The sequence below is a fragment of the Triticum dicoccoides genome, chromosome 5A (genome assembly GCF_002162155.2).
Source record: "Triticum dicoccoides isolate Atlit2015 ecotype Zavitan chromosome 5A, WEW_v2.0, whole genome shotgun sequence".
Lineage (NCBI taxonomy): Eukaryota > Viridiplantae > Streptophyta > Magnoliopsida > Poales > Poaceae > Triticum > Triticum dicoccoides.
Genome location: NC_041388.1, coordinates 6,785,048 through 6,797,401, shown reverse-complemented (window position 1 = coordinate 6,797,401; position 12,354 = coordinate 6,785,048). Strand labels below are relative to the sequence as shown.

The 12,354-nt window shown below is 47.8% G+C and overlaps 1 long non-coding RNA gene across 5 annotated transcripts; it reads left to right on the top strand.

Annotated features, from left to right (window-relative positions):
• Positions 1–893: 893 nt before the first annotated feature.
• Positions 894–11,934, top strand: LOC119298758. 5 transcript variants are annotated; one of them, XR_005145954.1, is made up of 11 exons: positions 894–1,241; positions 1,483–1,628; positions 2,517–2,612; positions 4,319–4,471; positions 9,396–9,599; positions 9,720–9,803; positions 9,901–10,065; positions 10,194–10,354; positions 10,601–10,632; positions 10,748–10,914; positions 11,450–11,934. It is a non-coding gene; the product is annotated as an uncharacterized LOC119298758 (long non-coding RNA). The 5 variants fall into 5 exon arrangements; XR_005145956.1 differs by having other exon boundaries at positions 1,483–1,625; positions 9,396–9,803; XR_005145957.1 differs by lacking the exon at positions 9,720–9,803.
• Positions 11,935–12,354: the final 420 nt, after the last annotated feature.

The following is a 12,354-nucleotide window of genomic DNA, read 5'->3' as shown; positions in this document are numbered from 1 at the left end:
AGTTGACTCTGAATGATTCCTCTACAGATTGTGTGGCAACATTTGCATCATTTGGGTTCTCATCAAAATGTCTCTTTCTTTTAATTTCTCGTCTTTTACGAAATGTAAGATTTTGGAAGAATCAAACAGCTGGCAGAAATCAAAATTCAAAGTAAAGGGCTCACAAGATTACTAGGTATTGACGCGACGACGCTTAAAAAACGAAGATCGGGAGATCGGCCTGAACTTTCCTTGCCTTTCAGGTGATTTAGTTCAGGTCCTCCCTGTCGGCTATTGTCCGGCCGTTCCTGCTGCTCCTGTCCTCTTGAATCCTGAAAAGGACCTACAACGTTAGAAGTTGGAACAGAATCATGAGATTTGTGAGGAAGTAAAGGAAGGATCGAAGGAACCCTAACCTGCCGCCAGTGCCAGACAAATAGACGAAGGGACACCTCGTCGCTTCGCTCATGTCGATGACGATCGATCGCTGATTTTTTTTCTTTTTCGTCGGATCGATCCTATCGTTGAATGAGGCGCAGACTAGTCGGGGCTGCTCCAGGTCCAGCACACCAGGCCAAGAGGCCAAAAGGTTACATTTTTTTAGCTTAGTATATATCCAGTTGGGTATAAATTTGGAAGCCCCTGAAGCGAGGGGGCCCTGTGCAAGCGCACAGGTAGCACACCCTTAGGCTCGGGCCTGCGGGAGAGGACGAAAAAAACCAGACGAAAAAAACCGGATGAAAGTGGTGGGACTATTCAATCAACTCGTCCATTAAAAATAGAGAGGAGTAGAGATTATCTCTTCCGTTGCAAGCACGGGCATATGTGCAGTTATTGTTATGGAAGGAAGTTTTTTTTAATAATCGAAGTTGAAAGTTCAAAACTGAAAAAAGCAAAACTAGGAAGTGGGTGTTCCCGTGCTTCCGGATCCGGGGGAGGGCGCCCCCTCCCCACGACTCCAGAAATGCAGGACCTCCTTTCCCTCCTCGCCGTGCTCCGGCGCCGCCGCCGGGGGTGGAGAGAGACGGGGAGCCAGGACTTTCGGCTGCCTCGCTGGTAAGGCCTCCTCCTCCGCAAAGGTGGCTTGGCAGTTGGCCCCGTACCGTAGCCGACCGCTGATTGGATCTGCCCTTGCACGGCTCCCTCCGCCGGCCGGCCGTCTCATTCCGTTCGATTTGCTTATCGCGCTGACCGTGACCGGTGGCCGCCGGAGGCCAGGCTCATCTGCGCCTCCTACCACTGCAACGTCCGCAAAATCAACAGTAAGAACCCACACTATACACCTCTCTCTGTCTCTGGCTCCCCTTTCCGGCGTCTCGTGTCCATCTGCTCGCGTGCTCCCCGTCTGCCGCTTACGATTTGGTACTGCAGAGGGTGTCTAATCGTGGGTTTTCTTAAGTATCAATGTCGATTTCTTTCTTATTTGATGGAATTGCAGTATACCACGTTCTTGCCATGATATCCGACTAAAAGTGTCCCCTTTTTTGTGTCTGTCAACTGCAGAGATTGCAGAGGAGCTGGACGTGCAGGGGCACGGGATCCCGGTGACGGTGGCCACCTACATGGGCATGAACGCCCTCCATGCTGCCTGTGGCCTAGGCAGGCTGCCGGAGAGCTTTCTGTTGAATCCAGAGATAAATACCATGGTGGTAAAAGGGAAACCTAAGCTTGACAAATATCCTTGCCGCCATAAATTTAAATGACCCTGATCTAATTTGCTTCTCATGTTAACCAGCATCTGCATATTGATCAGTCTAAAGAAAATTTTAAACACAGTTCATATTAATTCAGGTTTCTGTTTCTCACATATGTAAGAATAAATATTCCATGTGTCAGCATGTTGGTACCAATTTCTTCAGGCATTGTTTATACCCTGTTATCCTGTGGATCTAGTTGCAGGATATCATTTTCATATGCTATTTCGTTATAGCCATTGAAACTAGTTTCCCAAAAATGTCTGTTTAGTTACCACGCATGAGGGCTGCATGTGAATATATAGATAGAAAAAAAGAGTATGATGACCATTACAAATGTCCGGAAAAAAGAAAAGAACTAAAAGAATGCTCCGAGAGCCAAAGAAAGCGCAGCCAATTACAACTGAAAAAACACGCACAAAGTCTGTCTACATCTATCTGAAGTTTGATCTTCATGCTGTTACTCACCGTCTTCATCGTTTTGCCTCTTCCTCGATTTTGTCCAGAACCTGCTGTATGGGAGTTTGTGTTTTCAAAAACTCTTTTGTTCCTTTCTTTCCAAATCGATCAGACGGCCAAGATCACCAAAGAATTAAAAGCTCTCCATTGATCAGCCGTTAGAAGTAGTTTCCCCACATATAACTGTCATGACTGTTTATTTAGTATGGCTACCGTCTTATCATGACTGGTCATGGTCATTATTTTTTGCCATATGTTTATTGAGGGAAACGTGGACCAACAGTATTGTTTTCCCCTTCTAGCTATTGAAACTTTTTTGCCCCAAATTTTTCTCACGTACTATTAATAATGTTACGATCTTTTGTTCGCCTTCTTTTTCTCCAGGTCAATCTGAAATAATGAAGTTTTCCGTTTCTAAAGAAGCTGATCTTAATGCAATATCAGATCTTGGGACACCACTCACTCTTGCTGCTCTTAAAGGTCATGCTAGTACTCTCAAGATCCTCTTCCAGCACAATGCATACGTACTTCTAAAATCTGTTGCTAAAATGTTGTCTTATAACTCCAGTTCTCTCTTTGGCTGGTTTTTTTTTCTACGTTTAATTGTTTCCTCCTGTATTTGAGGGCCTTTTTGTGTTGGTGATTTGACTTAGTTAGGAAATTTGATTTAGTTACTTACCTGTTTGTTTGGCATCCACACTTGTGGGAAGATTCTTTTGCATAAGCTTGTTTTCTTGAGAACCGCCCTTTAAGGCACTTTATTCATCATTTGGTGGTTTACATCAGATTGCACCGGGGCGATAAAAAAATCAGGGATTACATCAAACGAGGCTACACTCGAAACACAAGATAGACCCTCCTTTGCACACCTATGAGCAGCCTCGTTGGCTTCTCTTCGAGTGTATACAATTTCAAGTCCCTGGAAGTTCAAGAGATAAGATTGAATCTCTCTGAGAACATGGCCTCCAGCAGAGCGGAAATTGCCAATCCTCCATTCATCCTTCACTGTCTGGCAGTCCGTTCCAATTAAAACATTTTGTCATCCCTTCTCCCTTGCTAGCAGGACTGCTTCCGGACTGTGACGAGCTCAATACTGAAAGGGTCTGCCACCCCCTGGAAATTTGGTACATCTACCCGGAATGAACTCCCCCAAATGATTCCAGGCGACAACCCCTGTCGCTGCCATCCTTCGAGCAACATCAGTGGCGCCATCAGTATTCACCTTGATGCATCCCTCATCCGGTACACGCCATCTTGCTCGAGGTTTTGTCGTGTAGGCTTGTCCACTGCATGGAACACGCAATGCTTGAATGAGCTCCTGTACTAGTTCCCTGGACCGAACGGGCTGGAATTATAAATCTCCTCATGTGTATACTTGTTCCTGCTGTTCCAAATTACCCATATATCCGAGACAGCGACCACCGCTCTATCTTTACTGATGAAGGAGAGATCAAGCAGATCTCTCGACCATGTCAGCGGATGCAGCTGTGGTAGTTTCAGATCAAAGAAATCTGCAGCCTCCCTCCAGAACAGCAAAGCATGCTCGCACTTGATTAACGCATGGAACAGTGACTCATTATCATGTCCACACATTGGGCACACTTCAACATCACTAACATGTGGCCTGTGGGACTCACCAAGTGATGGCAGGAAACCCTTTAGCACCCACCACCAGAAGGCTCTTATTTTTGGCTGGACCTTTAATTTCCAAAGAGCTTTCCATATGTCCTGGCCTTCAGATGAACTACTTGGTTGGTCCGACACACTTCCTTGCTTCTCCATCAACAACTGATGCGCTGAACGTACAGTAAACATCCCTGACTGCTCACAGCCCCAGGCACAAAAGTCCTCCATAGAAAATCTCGACCTTGGCAAATTTAGAATGCCATCAGCGTCCAAGGCAATAAACATCTTCTTCACATCCCCGTTCCACACACCTGTCTCGGAAATAAGATCCGCTACAAGCTGCACTGGTTCCCCTGCAAGTCTGCATATTGGTCTCATAGTAGGCATACCTTGTATCCAATTGCATAAGCTTGTTGTTGTTTCGCCTTTTCCCCTTTGTGCCATGTCTTTGTTAATTTGGTCAGATGAATGCTATGGTTTGCATTAATCTTGTCTAGAAAATTGTTTATTTTCTACATGTTGAATATCGCTTTGCTAAAGCTTCCCTCGTTCCTCAACAGTTTGGTGGATTGCCAATAGAGCTGGCTGCTGAGTATGGCACATGGGAAGATGTTGAGATTCTCTTTCCTTTCACCTCTCCCATTTCAACTGCGACAAATTGGCGCATTGATGGAATCGCTAGTCATGTGAAGATGGAAATCAATCATCTTGAGGTATGTCACTGTAGCAAAGCCCACTGCAATTTTGGTTCATGTTAACTCTCTGAGCAAATGTCAGCTTTAATGTTAAACTAAAACCTGATAGATCAAGAAATGCCTGAGTACAATTTTCTACTCCAGACCCATCAAATGTGCTCGAGTATAATTTTCCTTGCGCCTGCTTTGATGTCTATTCTCTGGTCATGAAAACTCATTTATTTGAGTGGTGCTTCATCAAGTATGATATGTTGAAATCAATAGGTGTACCTACTAATTTTCTTGAATAGCTCTCTCCATTTTACTTGAAGTGAGAACTGGAATTTCAAATGTTGCATTGATTAAAACTGTATACAAGTGTTTATCACATTCCTTTTTTAGTCAAACAGCGTGGCCCGAAAGGCCAGACCTGAAACAGGTTCTAGCAAAAGAGGCGTTACAGCTCAAAACTACCCAGAGTGAAACGACATGTCTCATACAGTTTTAGGACAAGGACTAAAAGTTCTACAAGCATCTTAACAAAAGGGAGCACCACAAACACACACTTGTTACAAGACTGGAGTTGTTTTAATCTTCTCCACTTGAGTCGCGCTTCTTGCAGGAAACCTCCAGGGCTAACTAAGGAAGAGGGTACATCTTGCTAGGGTAGGGATTGCATTAACATACTGCTAGTTATACTGTGCAGCAATGCGAGGTTTGCGAGGACCACGGCGGAGAGTCAAATTCTGATTAGCGGCAACTGGCAGGTGATCAGCAGTCTCGCGGATAGCATCCTGGCGTGCGGTAATGAGGAAATCACGCACGTGCTGCGCTGACACAAAGAAGGAGTGCGGGCCGTTGAAGCCGCCATGAAGGATGCCGATGACTTGGCCAGAGAGGTTGAGGAGGGGGCCACCGGACGAGCCCATGGTGCTTCCAATCTGCGCTTCCAGGAGTTGCATGTCGTACCCGGGCACATTCTTGCTGATGTTTCCCACGAATCTGGTCAGGCCTTGATATCCCTGGTAGTGAGTGTGGACAAGGTCATCGGGCCAGGAGAGCAGCATGCAAGGGCCGGTTGTATCCAGATCTGTGCTGATCTCCAGGGTCGGGTGCGGCGTTTCACACACCACCGTCTGCCGCCGTCTGTTTATGCCCCTCCCCACTGTCCTGAACCTCAGTGCAATGTCGCCAACATCTGCCCTCAGCATCAGCAGGTCCTTGGCGCAGTCAATCGAGGAGATCACCGCCGGGAAGTAGGCTCCATCTTCCTCTCTCCTCGCCCCTCTGCGGATGCAGTCCTCCTCAGCGTGGCTGCAGTAGACGTAGACGTTGTAGAGCTTCCTCAGGGTGGCCTTGTGCACCGGCTGCGCGGGCGAACGGTACATGTGCTCCACGATATGCGCCGTTGTGGCGATGAGGATCTGGCCCTCCTCGACGACGGCGGACGCGAAGCCGGTGGCGCAGTGGGATGGAGCGTCGCAGGCTTGGGTCAGGGCGTCTCCCTCCTTGCTCCCAGCTTTCGTGGCGATCTCCAGGATGGACTCCTTTACCTTCTCCCCCGGCTTGGGCTGGAACTCGACGAAGAAGATAGACGCCTTGGATGCGTTGAACACCTGCCTCCAGTCAGGCGCGGCATTGGCCGCCGGAGCTGCCATGGCCAGATCTAATCGACCTTTTCTGCCGCCGTACGTCGCTGGACCTTGTCGGATCCGACGGGAAGGGGATGAGACGGCCACGATCCGGCCTTCGCCGCCAGCGGCAGCTGCGAGTGCGCCGGCGGCGAGGTTGGGAGCAGGCTTGGAATCGATCCGCCGCCGCCTCACGGCCTGCCGGATGTGAGGGAGAGACGCGGGGCGCTGTGGCTCGATTTGGACGAACGACTCGTTACGGATCTGGGCCGAATATTCCTTCGGTGGGAACGAGAACGAGGCCTGTGTACTGTACCAAACACAAGAATGAGGCCCAAGCAGGGGTTTGACCCATTTCATTTCACCAAGCTCTGTGTAGGCTAGGCTTTCCCGTGAGAGGAGGGGATTTTCTAAAAAAAATTGTGAGAAGGTGAAAGAAAACGCCATGTCTGTGAGGCTGTCAGAGCGTCTACAGCCGGACTAGGAAAATCCGACCCCTCAAACACCCGCCACGGACAGTGACCGGTCAGGCCTCAAATTTTCTCCTCTGCATCTGAGTCTCTCATATTTCATCCTCTGGATCCATACAAACCACGTAAAATAAACCTACGTGCTACAACACCCTAGTTACGATTCGTCGTCGGAGATCTCCACGGCGTCGGTGCCGGGTGGACGGGCACGTAGGAGGGCTCCGGCTCCTCCTCCTCCTCATCCATATACGCGAGCATCTCGTTGACTTCCGCGGCGTGCTCCGCCTACACCTCCTGCCGATGAGGGCGTCTGGCATCCGCATCCGACTTCGGCTGGAGGTAATCGAGGATCGCCTACTGCTCTGCCTGCAGATCCGCATCCCCCACATCCTCCTTCGGATCCACCGCGTCCGGATGTAGCCTCACGGCGGTTCGGGCTTCGCGCCTTTCCCAAATCTGCTCAAGGGGCTGCAGCCGGCCCTTCGGCGTTAGTTATGGGTAGCTCCTTACCTGGCGGCGTGGGGGCATGCCTATTAGTTGTGGCGGCCAACAAGTGGAAAGTGGCGGCGGCGGCGGATGGGAGGAGGGAAATGTACACAGGTAGGGTTTCAGTGTCGGCGATCGGCTTAAATAGCTGGGTTAGGCACTACGCGGCCCGCCGAAGCGGCGCCACGCGACGCCATCGGTCCGACGGAGGAGACAAGCTTCGGACCACCGGGTTTCCGAGTGTTTCCTATGGGACCCCATATTTAGTCTGATGTGGCGGACGCGCCCAGGCGCTCCCATATCCGCCCCCAGATTTGGGCTGGATATGACGGGTGCCAATCAGCCCGGACATTTGAGACCCGTTTCAGGAGCCCGTTTGGGTCATTTTTTCGTGACCGCTCACTGCCCTGGCCGTCCGCCCAGACGTTTAAGGCGGGTTTGGGCACCTAGCTCTTAGCTACAAAATAGATGAGATAGCGCAACAAAGGGGAACACACACACACAAGAAAAATCTACCAGATAAGCTCTAACGTTAGGTAAACGATTCCTGCAGGCAACAGGCTAGGAATTGCGCCCGTTGCCTCTGCGCGCTCTACTGCACACGGGCCCACATGGGCGCTCGGCCTACCCATGCGCAAGTGTCATCCCTCCGTGACCTTAGGGCAACTCTGACGGATGGAGCCAAATGGACATGCAAAGTGCCGGTTTTTGTCCGTTTGGGTCGGCCAGGAGGACAGCAAAGTCCAGCCGTGCCTTTCGACTCATAAGTGCGCGCCGGGACGCATTTCAAATGTTGCTGCTTTGACTGTTGCTGCTCAGGCTGCATGAACACCGATTGGGGCATATGCACGACACCAACTTGGGCGTGCACGGGAGCATGGACGTCCATGACCATGAATGCCCCACCAGTGCCACCATTGGCCACGACTCCTGCTCCGTCTCGGACGCGGGCGGGGGTGCGACGACTTGTACTCCGGCCGATCCGGCCAGCACCAGTGGCAGACCAGGCCACATGGTGAGCTCATTGAGCCGCCTTCGATGGCCTTCCTGTAGGCCTCGTCGGCCTCCTCCACCGTCAGCCGTGGTGTCGGAGCGCACGTGGGGAGCACGGGGCGCTGGCACACGAACCAAGAATCGGTTGTGCTCATTGGTGAACATCGTGTTCCAGTGCATGGAGTCCACCGTGAACACTGGATCGTCACGGTGATCAGCTAGGAGCTGAGCGCGATGGCGGTAGATCTTCGCCCCTCGTGCGTGACTTGTGGCCCGCACGCGCGGCACTGGAGCCCTATCTAGGTTCAAATGGCAGCCGTGCGGCAGGTTAATGTCCGTCCAGGGCATGGGGATGGCGTTCTCCTAGTAGTGCCGACACCGGTGGACGGGCATGTAGGTGCGGTCTCGCGCCGACGGCGCATGCCTAGGCGGCGTCACGGGGAAGGTCGCCGCGCGGCGTCGCCCTGAGGAGTAGCCTGCCTCGTGGTCGTGCGCTTCCACGACATGGTGGGCGGCGGCAATGGCTAGGGTTGGGTTGGCTGTCGGTCGGCTGGGGCAGAGAGAGGGAGAAGATTGGGCGCTGTGGCCGCACACACGCATTTAAAAGGACTGACACATGGTAGTTGGGTGGCTGGCAAGTGGGGCCGGGGTGGACACCAAGCGGACAGGCAGCGCATCCGTGTGGACGCAAACCCGACCCAAAAGCAGACGGATACAAAATGGGTTTGCGTCCGTGCATTGGGCCGTCATTTCTGCCCACGCGAACACAAACGGACGAAATACGTCCATGCTTTGGAGTATCCCTTATCCTCCCACGCCATCAACGGCAAGGTCTCGGCCATGCGAGTCCCGCTCTTGCGCAACTAGTGCTATTTTTGGAAAGCGGGCTGCAGGGGGAGACGGCGACGGGGGTAAGCCACTATAATGAAGCTTCAAATGGAAGTTTTGAGGAACATTCAACAACCTTCATTAGACGGGGGTAAGCCACTATAATGAAGTTGTCTTGTTGTTTGAGTGAATATATGAGTTGTCTAAGAAGGTTTCAGTTTATTTATAAATGACCTTGACCAAGCTTTCATCTCCACTTTAAGTTTCTTTAATTTTTTGAAGTCACCCAATAAAACTTACTCTCATCTAAAGCAAACCAGGCAACCCTTTTTGTTTTTATATTATATCACATGATAGTGCTTTTCATGTTAGTCACTTAGTCTGCTTCTGATTTTGAGCATTGTAAACTTTGCAATACTGATGCATATAGTCAATACATATTATTGACCTGATAGTCCAAAGATTCACCATTTTCCAAAGGAGTGCCCACACAATTGTATGTATTTTAACTATTTTTAATCACTAGCAACTGATATATCATGGTTGGAACTGTAGATCACAGAGGTTGATCATACTTGACCAATTCTGCATAAGTGAATACAAAAGAAGTGATTCCAGCAAACATGAAAGTGTGGAGTATGAACTTATGTTCAGCGGATGGTCTCAAGTTCAACCTATCATAGGTTTCAAGTTCAAACTAACAAAAAAGAGGAAATATTCACTCCTGGAAATGGGTGTCACTGATCTGGGAACCTTCATGTCAGTACACTATGCTTCTACCCTAACAAAGATTTTCTAATGCATTTGAACATGTTCCGAGATTGTTTGATGCTTCTGAGCTGTGAAGTTTTAAACACTTCATATGTTCTACTGATTCAGAAAGTTACTACTATATGCAAGCGACTCTGATTTAGGACTAGTTTACGAGAAATATGTGCTGCTAATAGGTCGGATAAGAAGCAGGTATTATTTATTGTGAATTGATATTCCCCTCTCCTAAATGATTTTTCTTAACTTTGCATTGGTTCTACCTTCTGTAACTTCTATTTTTACATGACAGCAAATTAAAGCACTTCTTGAAAATGTTGGATCTTCAATGCGTCCTGACCATTGTGATTAGTTTGGACACAGTGGTCTTGAGGCTCAATCTCGAAATGCTGATAGATCAGTTGTCACTCATTTTTTGCAAGCACATCCGACAGACTATGCAACCAAGAAATTACAGGTTAGCAGATTTTATTGGTTCTTGTCCAACAAGACTCTTCTTGACTGTAATAGACATACTTCCATTTTAAATGCATGATAACTGCAACGTCAGTAAGTCAATAGCTTGTTTGTTCTGGACTGTTACAGGAGATGATCCGTCTGATGAAGAAGAGAAATCTCCCTGCAGCTTTCAAATGTTACTGGAATTACCAAAAATTTGATTCTCTTTCAAATGATAACTTGTATTACAAGATGGTTATCCATGTGCACAAGGATTCTGCTTTTAGACGTTATCAGCAAGAGACGAGGTAAGATTTTGCCATAGTTTATCTCTCATCTCCCTTCGCCATTTATGATTATATACGCATACTGACTATTTGCTCTGCTTCCCTATACAACAAGTTCCTGTCTACCATGGTCATTTTCCTATACTACTAATGGCTTCTTAGTTCCCACACCCGCCTTGTAATATGAAATGGAGAAAGTGTCTCATTAGCTTTCTCTTTTTGATATTTATTTATTAGTTCTCATGAATCCTGCATTTTTATTTCTAGGAAAAATCAAGAGTTGTGGCCACTGTACAGAGGTAAGATGAACATTTTGTTTCATAAAACTCCCACCTCTTTTGACAACTAATTCTCAGCTCTTGCAATTAATACCTGTACCGATGCACCTTTGACTGACCTATGTTTCATGGTTAGGTTTCTTCATTGATGTAAACCTGTTCAAGGCTGCTGAACTTTCCAAAGACAGTAACGCTGTACCAGAAAATATCAATGGACTTCCGAATTCAAGATCGTCAACTAAGGATGGTCTGGTTGATGAGGATTCAAATTTGATGGTTAAACTAAAATTCCTGGCCTAAAAGGTACTTTGCCATTGTTTTCAGCTTATTTTGACACTTTGCTCGGTGGTCACTTGTTGAAATATGAATACTATGCTCTTTACCCTGGATTGGTGTATCTCATTCTGCTTGTAACAGATTGTTCCGTCTGATCGCTTCAGGGATTTAGTTTTGTTCTGCCTTGCCATCTCATTACATCTTGAATGGGAAACAGTAAAAACATTGTCACCTTTAGTTAGCCAATTAAGCCTTGGTCGCTAGGGGAACATGATCGCCTCGCTTGATAGTCTTTCCTCCATGGAAGAAGACAGAGACTAGATTACATCCTCCAGTCATTCTCCGTTATAAGACAGAGTTTTTAATTAGCTCAGAATTCGGTTCAGGATCTCTCATCCACAATGTTTTCATAACGTAATGCTGTTTTTGATCTTACCTTGAACTTGGTGTTCTATATGTATTAAGATTGCACAGTAGTGGTCTTACTGTGGTCTGTAGAGAGTCACTCTCGTATTGCCAAAAATCTATCTAATCAAACCTTGATGTTTTTTTATTTGTGTAGACACTTGGCTGCTGCTAGCCTTCATGGATGAGTATATGGAATTAACCCTTGCACGCCAATTACAGATCAAGTTCGGCGTAATCCTTTTTTCTGTCAGACAAGAACTTCAAATTATGGTGCCTTTGGACCGTAGAAGCAACTTAGCTTAGAGCATAACATGCATGTTAGAGCAGAACCTGTTATTGGCTACTGATTTTGAGTTTTGTGAAACTCACATCCTGTCTGTATGCAAGTGTGGCAGCTGTGGATGATGGATTGAACTGTGTAATTATGCTAGACTGAAATGTTTGGACCGTAGCAGCCACATAGCTCGGGATGATGAAGTGTTCAAAAAGCCAAGCGCGAAGAACTGTAACTGAGTTTTCAGGCAGTCTCCTCTGTGGCTCCAGGCGTTTTAAGGAATCATACCATACTGTTGGAAAGCCATTGTGTGCTCAAACTCAAACTGTGCACCATTGTGTGAATCATCATGGATGAGTTCATCACCACCACTCTGCTCCGTCCATCATATGTTGAACCATTATGGGAAGCAAGCATGTCAGATTCCCTTGCCCATGAGTCCTGCGACATTGCAGAATGGTGGCCATGGCCAGGCCCAGGCATCTCCATGCAATTCTGCGGAGTCTACAGAATGCCGCTGAACTCCGTGTATGGCCCAGAAGACTTACTGACCAAGATTACGGTGAAGCATAGATATTACGCAGAACCAGTAGTAAGTTCCAGCAGAAGATCAATTCAACTTCCTGCAGTTGACGGAAATGAAATGGGCTGATAAGAAAATGCAGCCAAGTTTAAAATCTAAGTATTATTTTTTACTACGGGATGTCATATGGCATACTGGTGCCGAAAGGAATTACAAGTATTTGTAAAACAGTTGGACAAAAGATCTTCGCAGCACTCTAAAC